At 37.4% G+C, this 15,309-nt stretch overlaps 1 protein-coding gene across 2 annotated transcripts in view; it reads right to left on the bottom strand.

Annotated features, from left to right (window-relative positions):
* Positions 1-15,309, bottom strand: part of ELP4 (elongator acetyltransferase complex subunit 4) — a 241,508-nt gene that overhangs the window by 214,293 nt on the left and 11,906 nt on the right. The gene's annotated exons all lie outside the window — the stretch shown is intronic.

Consider the following 15,309-nt stretch of genomic DNA (forward strand, 5'->3'; position numbering starts at 1 on the left):
AAATGTGTTAATATTTTTGAAATCTTGTGATATAATATAAACTCAAGTATATCTTTGTTTTCTAATATTATTGATAAGCTACATGCCTACACTTTTTTTTTAAATTTTTAATTTTTTATAAACATATATTTTTATCCCCAGGGGTACAGGTCTGTGAATCACCAGGTTTACACACTTCACAGCACTCACCAAAGCACATCCCCTCCCCAATGTCCATAATCCCACCCCCTTCTCCCAAACCCCCTCCCCCCAGCAACCCTCAGTTTGTTTTGTGAGATTAAGAGTCACCTTTCTTTCCTTTAATACTTTGAGACATAAAGAGACAATGGTATATTTACTGAATTATTCAAAAAAAGAGAAGCCTTTATTAATTTATTCAATAAATATTAATTGAATTCCTATGTCAGGCATTGTTAATATCTGTAAAAACCACACTGTTAAAAAATATTCCTAAGAAAGTTTGGACTTGTGGTAATGTTAGCACTGTGCACAAAGCCCCTTGCAGCTTTAAGTATAAAACCTGAATAAAATACCATTAAAAAATAAATATTTAAAGGCACTGCAAAGCAATTAAAAGAAGACATCAACCACAGCAGTTTCCTTTTGAAAGACTGTGATCATGACATGTAAAAACTTCAAGTTTCTGGCGCTTTTTTTTTTTTTTTTTTTTTTTTTGGCCAAAAAAAAAAAAAAGCTCCCTTAGCTCTGTCAGCTCTAGGTCATATATCCTTTCCAGCTTAAGGTGGCAGAATGTAGAGTTCAGTATTGTCAAAATAGCTGAAACTTTAGGAGAAAAATCCTTGAATTAAGAGTGCTCTGCAAAATTCACCAAATGTGCCCAAATCTGTGGTTGACCACTAAGCTACCAATGCATGAGTGAGAGAAAAATCACTAAGTAGGTAAGAGAGAACAGTTTAAGTTGAAAGACAACTAAATCTTGTGAGATTTACAAATCTGATGCTCCTCTGAAGGCATGCATTTCCCAATGAGCAGAATCTTGTAATAAAAAAAGTTGAAGTCGGGGTGCCTGGGTGGCTCAGTGGGTGAAAGCCTCTGCCTTCGGCCCAGGCATGATCCCAGGGTCCTGGGATTGAGGCCCGCATGGGGCTCTCTGCTCTGCAGGGAGCCTGCTTCTTCCCCCACCTCTCTCTCTCTGCTTGCCTCTCTGCCTACTTGTGATTTCTCTCTCTCTCTGTCAAATAAATAAAATCTTTAAAAAAAAAGTTGAAGTCTTATTGACTTGATGTGGCAAAGGATAAAACTCAGGGCTGAGAACCACAGAAAGCGTGAGCCTCCAAATGTGTGTATAAATTCTGTATAAATATTTGGCTCTCTTCTAAGTTTCTAACAGTAAGGGACAGCCCTGTGTGACCAGGTTAAAAAAGCAAAACCTAAAAGCTGTAAAACTGAGCAGAGATACAGAGATACAATCTGTTGCAAAGTATACGGAAGTGAGAATTAATTTAAAATCAGGCAAGTTAACTGTCTATTAAAACAAAAAACCTGAAATCCTCAGGAAAACAGAATGGAATTCAGAATCATTAAAATGCACTTTTTACAATGTGAAGATTTCAATCAAAAATCAGTGAATATGATCCATATTAGGGAAAACACAATGTACAGAAACCGACTCAAAGTAAAATGTATTCAGAGTATTAAAGGAGGGGCACCTGGCTGGTTCAGTCAGTAGAGCATGTGCTGCTTGATCTGAGGGCCATGAGTTCAAGTCCCATGCTGGGTATGGAGCCTACTTAATTAAAAACAACAAAAACAATAACAACAAAATATTAAAGGATGATATATCAATAAGTGAACAGAAAAGGACTATCAACAGAGAATGAGAAACTATAAAAATGAACCAGATAGAAAATTTAGAGTTTAAAATTATTATTCCTTATATGAGAAATTTATTTGGTAATCACACAAGAAGATTGGAGATGAAGAAAGGAAAAAATAATTGATATACCTTAAGGGAGATCAATAGAAAGTAGGAAATCTGAAGAATAGAGAAAAAAATTTAAGAAAACTGAACAGAACATCAGAGACATAGACCAATAAACAGCAGTCCAAAATATGCTTAAGTAGAGCCCTAGACTTTGGGAGACAGTAAGAAACAGAAACAATCCTTTAAGAAGTGATGACTAAAAATTTCCTAAATTTGATAAAATATTCAATTACAGATCTAAAAAGCACAGGAAGTGTCTCCTAGGATAAATGCAAAAATCCCAAATCTAAGTACCTCATAGTTAAATCTTGGAAGAGGTAGGGAGAAATGGCATGTGACCTACAGTGGTACAATGATAAAATCAACAAGCGATTTCTCATCAGAAACAATAAAGGCTGGAGGATATAATAATTATATATTCCAAGAGTTGAAAAAGAAAAACTTCATGAAAAATTATAAATGTATAAAACATGTTTAAGAATGGAGGTAAAGGGGGCGCCTGGATGGCTCAGTGGGTTAAAGCCTCTGCCTTCAGCTCAGGTCAGGATCTCAGAGTCCTGGATCAAGGATCAGAGCCTGCATGGGGCTCTCTGCTCAGCAGGGAGCCTGCTTCCCCCCCCCCACCCCTCTCTCTCTACCTGCCTCTCTGCCTACTTGCAATCTCTCTGTCAAATAAATAAATAAAATCTTAAAAAAAAAAAAAAGAATAGAGGTGAAATACCATGTTTATATAGGACAGCAGACCTGTATTAGAGGACGCTAAAAGCTAAAGGGAAATCATACAACATTGTAATCTGCACTTATAGGAAGGAATAAAGAATACAAATCACAACAAATATGGGGGAAATTATAACACTGTATGATCTTACATATATGTACTTATGTGCATGGATGTGTGTATATATGTGTGTATATATATGGGGGGGAATAAATTACTTTGTTCCTTAGAATTTCTTTAAAAGTATAACTGTTTAAAGCAAAACTGACAGAACTAAGCAAAGAAAGACATAAATTCAATTTGGAGATTTAATTGTACATTTCTTAGTAATTGTCAGAATAGCTAAGGAAGAAAATCATCAAGAAAATAGAAAATCTGTATGACCTCACAGACCACCTTGGATAATATATGGTTCCAGAATATATATTTAGTGCATCTAGAATGTACACCAAGATAAACCATATGCTATTCCAAAAAACAAGTCCCAATATATTTCCAATACTAAAATCTTACTTCAGAAACTGAAATTTTAAAAATTCTATTTATGATCAATTCCAAAAACACAAAATATTTTGGAGAAATTTGACAATACATGTGAATGAATTAGCTCCATAATGAAAAGTATAAAATATTCTGAGAATAAGTAAAGAAAACCTAAATAACTGGAGAAGTATATCATGTTTAGGGAATATAAGACTCAAATCTTTCCAAATTGATCTACAGATTTAATGGAATTCCAATGAAAGCCCCATAAGATTTTTGGAGAAATTGATAAGCTAATTCTGAAATTTACACAGAAATCCAAAGGTCCTAGAATAAACAAACAAATCTGAAAGTGAAAGTCTATTTCAAGACTTAGAATAAAAGCTACAACAATCAAGGCAATGTGAATTAGCTAAAGGAGAGGCATATAGGTCAATAAAAAAGGATATAGAGTCCAGAAATAAACCCACATAACTGATTTTTTAATAAAGGTGGAGAAAAAATGGTCTTTTCAACAAATTGTCCTGGAACAAGTGAATATCCAGACGCAAAAAACAACAAAAACCTCAATCTTACCCTATACTACAAAAAAACAAAAACAAAACCCAAACAAAAAACCCACAACATTTCTATCTTACCTCATACTAATACTCAAATATTATCTTGAAATGGATCACAAAACTAAATATAAAAGCTGAAAAAATAAAACTAATAGTGATTTCTCATTGCTTTTGAGAGAAAGAACTAAATCCTTTCACACGGTCTATATACTCTGTGGTTGCCGCCACACAATGTGTGTAAATAAAAATATTAGTGTTAAAAGTGGTACAACCCTGTCATCTCCCTATAAAAGGACACGATGCTTCTTTTTTTAAATTAGTTTTTCATTTTTTTATAAACATATAATGTATTATTAGCCCCAGGGGTACAGGTCTATCTCACCATAGCACATACCCTCCCCAATGTCCATAACCCCACCACCCTCTCCCGAACAACACGATGCTTCTTCAACAACTTTTCAGTAAAGAATGAAATAAACCTGTTTAATTAGAAAAATAAAAATAATTATTTATAAAATTAAGGAGAGTATTGCATTATTCAGTAAGGGAATGAACTTAGGTAAGGTACTTCATAAACCAGAGAGAGACACCTACAAATAATAAAAAAATACTGAGTGGGGGCACCTGGGTGGTGCAGCTGGTTGAGCATCCAACTCTTGGTTTCAGCTCAGGTTGTGATCTCAGGGTCATGAGATGAGCCCCGTGTCGGCTCTGTGCTCAGCATGGAGCCTGCCTGAGAGTCTCTCTCCCTCTCTAATCAATCAATCAATCCTTTTAAAAAGGAAATTAATTATCATTAATGAAGAGTGACAATAAACTAGACAGCAGAATTTCTCTTTTTCTACCTACATTTTAAATGAGTGAGACCTGTAACTCTTTTCTTATCTACATACAATCCCTAGTGACCTTATCTAGACTCATAGCTTAAATTACTATCTCCAGGGACACCTGGGTGGCTCAGTTGGTTAAGCAGCTGCCTTCGGCTCAGGTCATGATCCCAGTGTCCTGGGATCGAGTCCCATATCCGGCTCCTTGCTCAGCAGGGAGCCTGCTTCTCCCTCTGCCTCTGCCTGCCTCTCTGCTGCCTGAGCTCGCTCTCTCTCTCTCCCCCTATCCCTGACAAATAAATAAATAAAATCTTAAAAAAAAAATTACTATCTCCAGTAGCCATGTTACATCTTAAGTCTGGACCTTTGCATAAATTATTTCACCTTTTTGGCTAGCTAATTCACTGAAATCCTCCCAGACCCAAAATAGGTAAACTCATCTTTGGAGAAGCTTTCCTAAAGACTGGGTGAGATGACCCCAGTGCCCTGGAGCATCTTGTTAACTCCTGCAACAGCATTTAATGGACATATTAAGATGTCTCCATCAAGCAAAAAGATCCTCATGGCAGAGAATTCATCTTATTGCTATATTGCTGTAGTAGGTTCATACTATACATCTAGTAAGTATTTGTATAATTAAGGAAAAAAATCGAAAATCTATTTTGTCTTATAAATCAGCCAGATATACTGTAGTTTTGCTGAAAACACACACTAGTGTGCATACACACATGGGCACGCACATGCACACACACACACACACACAAAAAGTGTGCACACTCTTAAATAGTTATTGACCCGATTTTTTCGAAGACTCCTATGAGGCAGGCAAAACTCTCAGAAGAAGATCGCCTACTTAGGGTTTAGTTGAAAATCTAAGCTCTTCAAGCTGAAAATCACCATTTTTGTGAAAGAAATTTTGAAGTTGTACACTAAGCATTTAATTAATCTATTTAGTGAATCCCTGTAACACTGGGAAAGCAAAAATGATAAATGATGTGACAGAACTGCCAAAAAGCAAATACAGTTCTGGCCTCAATAGTCTAATTCTTAGCTTGAGAGAGATGGTTGTCCTAGTCTATTCTACAGTAGTGGACCAAACTGACAATAGTATATTTCATTTGAGGACTTACAGAAACTAAAGTATATTCAGAATGAAGTGACCGGGATGGTAAAGGACTTAAAAGCACAAGAAATGGGATATTTAGTTTGAAGAAAAAGAGACCCAAGGGATGCAAGAGAGTTGTCTTCAAATATTTGATGGGCTGTCATATATAAATGGAATCACACAAGAGGTAGAATGAAGCCTAATGGATAGAAACAACAGGAATATCAATTTTTCCTTAATATCAAAGTCCAAAGGAGCTGCCCCTTTCATTGTGCTGAGAAAGCTATTAGAGTCACTAACAACTTTCTAATTATCTATTTTCTTGGAAACTTTAAAATCTTTATCTTATTCTGTCTACTGCAGCTATTACCATGGACAAGTTTCTTCTCGGAACTAGACTCTCCCCCTTTACATGTATCCCCTCTTTTTAAGACACTCTTTGTGCCCAGTTACCCTGTTACTTCAGACATTCTTTATATATGCAAACAGTTTTTATAGAGTTCTTAATTCTGTTGAAACTATAATATGAAATGGTTCTATTTAATTTTTCCAGTTACTACTTTCCCTATGCTATGTCAAATCTTCCTTTTTTCATCTCTTGACATCTAGAGCTAATTCAATGATTTTTTTTCACCAGTTTGCTATTAAAACTTGGAAAAGTCAAGTTTAAAACTTGAACATTCTGTAAAAAGCTCTTCCACACCCTTTAGCGCAGACTAAGACTTGGGGCTTGAAAGTCTTAGAGGGGTTCTAAAAGAAAGGAAGGTTCTAAAATACCTCTTCTCAGGCGCCTGGGTGGCTCAGTGGGTTAAGCCGCTGCCTTCGGCTCAGGTCATGATCTCAGGGTCCTGGGATCGAGTCCCGAATCGGGCTCTCTGCTCAGCAGGGAGCCTGCTTCCTCCTCTCTCTCTCTGCCTGACTCTCTGCCTACTTGTGATCTCTCTCTGTCAAATAAATAAATAAAATTAAAAAAAAAAATAAAATAAAATACCTCTTCCTCTAAGTCCTAGTTCTATTGTTGGGAGAGCAGGGGGACAAAAGTGGCAGTGATCAACTTACATAATTGGCTGTCTGGTTAGGGAGAGATGTCTCTAGCCTCACTATAATCTGGTCTATTTAATATTTAAACCTGCTGCTTTGCAACCTATGAAGTTATGGTGGTTTCCATGTAGGTGGTGAGTGTGGTTTTGTAGGTGGTGCTCAGTTTCATTGTGGCCACATCTATCATTGAAAAGCACTTCCAAGGTGGAATCTAGGTTTTGGAGGGGCTGGTCAGTAATTCATATTAAACTTCTGCTCTGGAAATATTAGTTACCGCTATCACTATTTCAACTGTTTATACAATCTATCCCAGAGGGCCCCTCTACCTTTTCTACCCCAGACACAAAATGGTGTTGTTGTCGAGAATGCTGACAAACTATAGGAGATTTAAGGCAGGCTTCCCCCAAGGACTCTCTCACCATGTACTACTCACTGAGGCCTTATGGGTTCAGAAGTTTAACAAGTTGGCTAGGAAACAGAGATGCCAGTCTCTGCTTTTTGCAAGCATCTTCAATGTCTGTGTCTGATATCCTTGGGAATTGTATCCTCTTACTTGCCTGAATGAGGGATCATTTTTGAACTTGAATGTTGCACTTCTGCTCTCTCCAGTCCTGGCCAATGACATTTGGTAATAGTGGTGATAGTGATGGAGTTATAAGGAAGTAACTGTGGTAGGTCTTTAGGCCTGAAAGGAGATCCCAACTGCAGGAAAGGGGGAACTTAAACCTTTGCCCCTTTGCCTTCTTTTTCTCACTGTGGGCTATAGTCATCAATTCTGAGGTACTCAACATCTTGTATAAAATAATAAATAGCCAATCTTGACCACTAACTATATGCTAAACATGCAATGCACTTCCCATGCATTAGTTCATTTAATCCTCATAGTAAGTTGTAAGACAAATGTTATTAATCCCTATTTTCCAGGTAAAGAAGCAAGGCGCAGGGAAAGCAAGCAGCTTGCCTACCGTGACACATCTAGTACGTAGCAGAGCCGTGGTCTGAGCCTAGGCAGGCGATTCCAGAGGCTAGCTTTCACGGGGTTATTCTCCTTTGTCTATCCCTTAAAGGCTGATGTGCTTTCGCTTTAGATTTCGACTTGTTTTTCTTTTTGCTCTAGTTGTTCTTGGTCTTTCCCGGCATCTCAGACCACTGAGAATCTGATGCAAGTTATATGTTATTTGGAAAATGTACACAGTCAGACACAAATTTACATATAATTTCGGGGAATTAACAGACCCCCTAAAGTTCCATCTTGGATCCTCCAGGGTCTATAAACCTGGACATTCTGATACATGCCTACGAATGACTTTAACCAAAACATCCACTGAATAAAATACTAGTGAAATAATGTTGAGAAACCCCAAATATTTTTCTCTAGCCTAAATTTAATACTCTTAAAATTCACTATGTTTAAACTGAATTCATGCTTCACCTCAATACTTGCTCTTTCTCTTCCTTTTCTGACTTCACCTGATGGTACTAACTCCAAACTTTCTCGGGCCAAACATCTAGGAATCATCCTACCTCCTGTCACTGCTTTATATTCCACATATTTAGAAAGCACAGATGTAGAGGGGCAACTGGGTGGCAAAGTCAGTAAAACCTGCAACTCTTTATTTTGGCTTGGATTATGATTTCAGCATGTTGGGATGATCCCCACAGCAGGCTGGGCAATCAATGGGGAATATGTTTCTCTCCTTACCCCTCTCTCTTTGCCCCTCCCCCGCTCAAATAAATACATCTTTAAAAAAAAAAAAGCACAGAGGTAGAAATCAACATTCTTGAGCCAGATCTATTAAAAGAGGAAATATGTAGGGAAATGCTGTATCAGAGCAATCTAAGCATGGCTAGTGAGACATTTAGAATCCAACATATATAATGAAATGCAGAAGTAGAAAAGTTAGGTAGCATTGTTATATCAAAATATGGTAGTAAATTTGTGGTTTAATAGTAACATCATCTCGTGTTACGATGAGAGTAATGAGTAGCTCCATCACTTCAAATTTTTACTTTATTCCTGATGTGCATCCTTCATAATACCTCTTCATTGCTCAAAATACTCCATGACTACCATCACTATAAAGTAACTTTTGTTTTTTTGAATATTTTATTTATTTATTTGACAGACAGGGATCACAAGTAGGCAGAGAGGCAGAGAGAAGGGGGGAAGCAGGTTCCCCACTGAGCAGAGAGCCTGATGCCAGGCTCGATCCCAGGACCCTGGGATCATGACCTGAGCCGAAGGCAGAGGCTTTAACCCACTGAGCCACCCAGGCGCCCCTAAAGTAACTTTTTTAAGCCAGGCTTTCACAGCATTCATTCCTTCCTTTAAGCATGTATTCATTGTGCCCTTACATGGTTCCCAGGGTCACAGAGCTTACAGTCTACTGAATAAGATACACGATCAGGTATTTTCAATAAGTGTAGTAAGGGCCATGATATAAAGTAAATAAGGAATACTACAGAAGTATACAGAGGAATACTGATTGGCAGTGAGGGTAAGGAAAGCAACAATTAAAGAAGTCTTTCTGGAAGAGACTCTAAGTGGATACCTAAGGGATGATTAAGAGTTAGGATGAGAAAGACAATCTTCATATGATCTCACTGATATGTGGAATTTAAGAAGAGGAAAAAATGAAGTAAGATGAAACCAGAGAGGGAGACAAACCATAAGAGACTTTTAATCATAGGAAACAAACTGAGGGTTGCTGCAGGGGATGGGAATTGGGGGTTAGGGTAACTCGGTGATGGACAGACGGCTTGAGGAAAGAGGTGAGAAACATGAGAAGAGATAAGCTGAAGTGAATCATCAGTGGTAGGTCATTAAAGGCCTTGTAGTCCAGGCTACAGAGCATGGACCTTATATTAAGATCGACAAACAGCACAGAAAGGTCTTATGTATATATCATGATTAGATTTTATATCAGAAAGTTTGTTCTACTTATAGTATGAAAATGAACTGAAGTAAGAAAACACTGGAAGCAATGTAAGAAGCTGTTATAATTTCAGTGAGATTTGTGGATTAGGATCACAGCAGTAAGAATAGAGAGAAGTAGACAGAATTTTAAAATATTTAAAAGGTTAAAAACCTTGGGATTTAAAGATTACTGGATGTGAGCAGTGTGAGAGACAAGTATCTCATGCAGGTGTCTGGCATGTGTCACTCAGTAGACTGAATCACAGGAAGAGGGACAGATTTAGAGGAATAGGGTAGAATTTGGAGATAAGGGAAGATCAGCTCTAAGACACATTAATTTTGAGGTGCCTGTAAGAAATTCCAGAGAAAATATTGAACAGGGAGTTGAATATGATCTGTGTATTTCTCTGTAGATCCTATGTATGTAGTAATGACTAGAGATTACTGATTACTTTCATAAAATTACTCCTCCTCCCTCACCTGCCGTCATTCTGGCAGGAACTGAGACCTCCCAGGGAGAGTATGTAGCACTAAGAGGGAAGAGGATACCAGTATTTTAAATAGAGGCAAATGAGTCTTAAAAAACAAAAGCAGAGGGGTAGAAGGAATACGAGAAGAGAATGTCTTAACAGATCCAATGGGAGAGATCATCATCATCTTTTCAGGAAAGAGTGACTAACCATGTCAACTGTTGCAGAGATCAAGAAGGAAGAGACCTGAGAAGTATTTCTTGGGTTTAGCCAACAGAAGGTCACTAATGTCTCTGGCTAAAAAGTGGCTTCAGTGATGTTGTACTGCTTGAAGTAAACTGAGGAAGGACCGAAATATGAAAATGTATAAGAGGTAAAGACTAACGAGGCTTGGCTAAAAATGGGAAGAGAAAAAGGGATAGAGGAGTGGGATTAAGGACAAAGAATTTTCCCCTTTAACAAGGAAATAAGGCTTGAAAACAGATTAAGCATGTTTAGGTACACATAGGAAAGAACTAAAAAGGAGGAGGAATTAAAGATGGGACAGTTGATATTGCCACTCCTTGGAAAGGTGGAAGGAGGAAAAATCTAATGTCCAGGTAAAAGGATGATTCTCAACAGGAGAAGATACAGGACATCGTTCCATGTTGGGGTAGAGGTAAGTACTGAAGTTTGACAGGGGGAATTTGGGTGAGTTCTCATCTGAAGAGACTACTGTTCCCATGTGAAATACTGCAAGTTATCTGAGAAAATGAGGGACAAAGCAGTAATGTTGGATGTTTGGACAAGAAAGCTTTAAAAGGCCACTGAAGTTATTGAGAATAAAAAGGAGGTGATGACACATACAAAAGTTCAGTGGCAAATGATCAAAGCTTACTTGAGGTTGAGGTTGACGGTCTCCAATAGATGACAGAAATAACTAAGAAGACAATATATGGCAGCAGTGAGATGACATAAAAGGTAGAAAAGTCAAAGGTATAAATCTCACTTTGGAAAAAGAAAAAAAAACACTTTAAAGTAAATTATCACGTTTTAGTGTAAAATGATGACTTAATGTCAGAAAAAGCTGCTTGTAAATCTTAGCTACAAAGTGTGTGACTTTGGGCAAGTTACTTGGCTTCTCCCAAAATTCTAATCTCCTGTAAAATATAGACACTCTTCTGATTGCTGTGAAACTAAATGATAAAATACATCTCAAGAGCTTAGCATGATACCCAGCACACAGTAAATCCTCAATAAGTGTTATATATTTCTATAAAATATTTAATGATAATATTTAAGACATTAGAGTTTGTTTCACATGAAATAGGTATTATACAAAGCAAATTGGGAAGATTTAGAAGGGATAAGAAGAGTAGGAAATTGAATCTACAGAGTAAAAAGGGTATTACAGAGATAAAAGTAAGTAACAGAGATGATCATTAGAATAGCTTAATTCTTGGACAATGACCAAAGATAACAAAGAGGTAAAGCATGATGGATTTAGCTGGCCATAAAGTTAAACAAACAAAAATCCGAGGAGTCCTCTGGTGGATGAAAAGTAAACAGCCTCATCTCTGCATACCACAATTTGAGAAGCTGGCCTAAGGTTCTGAAGTTTTACAATTTGAATTGTACAAGTAGGTAGTTGAGGGAAGAGACCCTGGGGAAGAAAGCCAAACTTTCCCTCTGACTAATTCTAAATAATCTCTATTTTAAAAGAGCTCTCACTTCTTTACTACATAAGCATACTGTGTTGATACCCACTTTTGTGCATTTGTTAATAAAATTTTCCATGGGAGTACTTTCCTCTCTTCATTTCCCTTCAATTTATACCCATAGTTTGATTCAATTTAAGCCTTTTCTATACCTCTTCTTACATCTGCAAAAACATCTGTATGTATGTACTGTTCATATTTATTCCAATGAATATTGGAATATTTATTCCAATGAATGTGCAAAAAACATCCAGTTTAAGTTCAGAAAGGGTAAACCCCAAGATTTATACTGCCTAGCAATGCTAAACACACTGTACGTGCTTAGATGCTTCAGGACAAAAGGTCAGGTGGTTTTACGAAAGAACTGCATGGACTATCCTGTTTCAATCTTTCAACAAGCTTTACTGCCATAAAATAAGTTAAGAAAAATACAGAATACAAAACAGCCATTTGTAAGCTTTTTCTTAAAGAGTCAGAAAATAAAAGTTTTTCAGACTTGTGAACTGTACATGCAGTCTCTGTTGAAAGTATTCAACTCTGCACCTGTATCACAGAAGCAACCATAGACAATATACAAATAAGTAAGCATGGCTATGTTCTAAAAAAATTATCTATAGATAGGTCAGTGGACCACAGGCTATAGTTTGCCAACTCATGCATAATAAGGAAAATGCTTAGAATTTATTACATGGTATAGATGAAAATGTATAACTGTGATTTCAGAAAAGTTGAAGGCAACCAATGAGAAAATATTATAATATCCTGTGAGAGATATATTGAGTGAGAGTGCTTAGTTTTTGCTATTACATGAAATAATAACAAATTAAAATTGTGAAAAGAGTAGCAGATTCTAAGGTGAACCACATGATTCCTATTTCCTGGTATTCAAGCCTTTGTAAAATCTCCTCTTTTTGAGTGTGTCTGGAAGCTGTGACTTGTTTCTAACCAGAAGAATATAGCAAAGGTAATGGGATGTCACCGCTTCTGTTGCATAAGACTGTAATGTCTGTCTTGCTGAGACATGTTCTTCTTCACTGGTTTAGAAGAAATAAGATGCCATGTTGGGAGCTGCCCTTGACTGACAGGCAGCAAGGAACTGAATGCTGCCAACAAACATGTGAGCTTGAAAGCAGATCCTTCCCCGGCCAAGTCTTCAGATGGCTTGCAGAGGACCTGATGATCTGTGCTTGGACTCCCAATTCACAGGAATCATGGGATAATAAATGTGTTTTGTTTTTAAACTAAGTCTGTGTTAATACTGTTACACAGTAATAAGAAACTAATACAAAGTTAAACTCATAGCTAGTTGTAATTGTCTAATAGTATATCATTTATTTCCTACTTCTGAACTAAGAGATTAATTTAAAAATAATGCACTCATAAGTGTCACATAACTTATACTTTAATGACTGACAACTTCTATTAAACCTTTTGATGTTCAATATCGCCGTAAACAGATTAAGATCCTCTATTTTAAGAATTTTATTTATTTATTTGATAGAGATCACAAGTAGGCAGAAAGGCAGATGGGGGGACGGGGCGGGAAGCAGGCTGCCTGCTGAGCAGGGAGCCCAACACAGCGCTCGATCCCAGGATCCTAAGATCATATCTAAGCTGAAGGCAGACGCCCAACCTACTGAGCCACTCAGGTGCCCCAAGATCTTTTATTTTAAAAGATGTATAAATTCTATTTATGCCATTCCTTCACTTTTGATACTTTTAAGATGCCCTAAATTTATCTTTGTGCCAAACTGTCAGCAAGCAATTTAAATAAAAACATCTCAAAACCTAGTTCAATACCAAAGAATGAAACATGTTTCAGGAAGTCTTTGATTTTCTAAATAATTGTAGGGGTCCCTTGGTTATTCAATTGAGAATGGCCTGTTACAAATTCATATTCATTTTTCCAGCTGTATTTGGAAGGTCTAAAATGCACCTACCCTGGATTTCTGGCAGTGTTCACTATGTCTAGATTTCATAGTTCCATTGCTACTGAAATTGTAAATACACAGTTCTGTAAGCCCAGACTTATGTGCATGAACACACTTGTGCACACAATCACCTTGGTAAATGAGTAATCTATTTCAAGAGACATGGTCAAAAACTGACAATCTATAGTGAAAACTATTACAGCAAACCATCTTCATGCTTTAATTTTGGGAATAAAAAAAATCTTTGAGTGATGAGCAATATAGTTATGCCCTAAGCTCCTATCCACTGACCTTAAGTCTCCATAACTGCTTTATGTTTGGAACTGTTGAAGCATTTTTTTTTTTTAAGATTTTATTCATCAGAGAGAGAGAGAGAGAGAGGGAGAGCAAGCACAGGCAGACAGAATGGCAGGCAGAGGCAGAGGGAGAAGCAGGCTCCCCGCTGAGCAAGGAGCCCGATGTGGGACTCGATCCCAGGACGCTGGGATCATGACCTGAGCTGAAGGCAGCAGCTTAACCAACTGAGCCACCCAGGCGTCCCTGTTGAACCATTTTTTAAGGCAAACTTCATCTATTATACAAGTTGAATACACCTGAGCAAAGGAAGGGGCAGAGAGAGAGGGAGAGACAAAATCCCAAGAAGACTCCCCAATAAGCTGGAGCCTGATATGGGGCTTGATCCCAGTACCCTGAGAGCATGCCCTTAATTGAAATCCAGAGTTGGCTCAGACCGAGCTGCTCAGGGACCCCAGGGAGATAATTTATTTTAGAGAGAGAGAGAAAGAAAAGAAGTAGGGGGAGGGTCAGAAGGAGAGGGAGAGAATCTCAAGCAGACTCTGTGCTGAGCACGGAACCCAACATGGGGTTCTTTCCCATGATACTGAGATCATGACCTGAGCAGAAACCTAGGGTCAGATGCTTAACTGACTGAGCCACCCAGGTGCCTGTCGCTTGAAGGTTTTCTAAAGAAAAGCTAATAGATGAAACTAAATTTATCACAGTTTTACATATTTTCAAAAATCTTTAACACTTAGAAGTTGATAGAAGGACAAAAATAATACTGAGAAGATTCAAACTATTAGCTTTACAGAAAAACCAGACTATAAAGGCAAGGTGTTTGCCTTATGCCTGTCATATTCTTTTATTCAATCATTACTTTAACAGTTATTGAATACCTAGTAAATAATATGTCAGTGAATTGATATTTCATCAAAGATAGACTTTTAAAAAAATCTGTTACTATGTTTTAGTTATTCTTGTTTGAGCTTTTCCTTATTACACACTATAAAAAAAAATCTCCTTTGCTAGACCATCAAGTTCATCAGGCATGTGTTTTCTTCCCATACAACTGCAGATAACAATATCACTACGCTTTCTGCCACTGTTTAACAAGGATGTCCTATCCTCCAGCTTTCGGTAACATGCATCTCAGTTTCTTTTCACTCTCACTAGCAGTGTCATCAGAGTACAGATTTCCACTAACCATCTGTTCATGGCAATTTAGGCTTCCTCTAACTAATATGCTCCTTAAAATCCTTCCAGCTTTTGCCCACTACCTGGTTCCAAAGCCACACTCCTATTTTTCCTATTTGTTATGGAAGCACCCGACTGCAAG

Source organism: Mustela putorius, unplaced genomic scaffold (assembly GCF_011764305.1).
Source record: "Mustela putorius furo isolate JIRA1106 unplaced genomic scaffold, ASM1176430v1.1 tig00003859_pilon_pilon_pilon, whole genome shotgun sequence".
Lineage (NCBI taxonomy): Eukaryota > Metazoa > Chordata > Mammalia > Carnivora > Mustelidae > Mustela > Mustela putorius.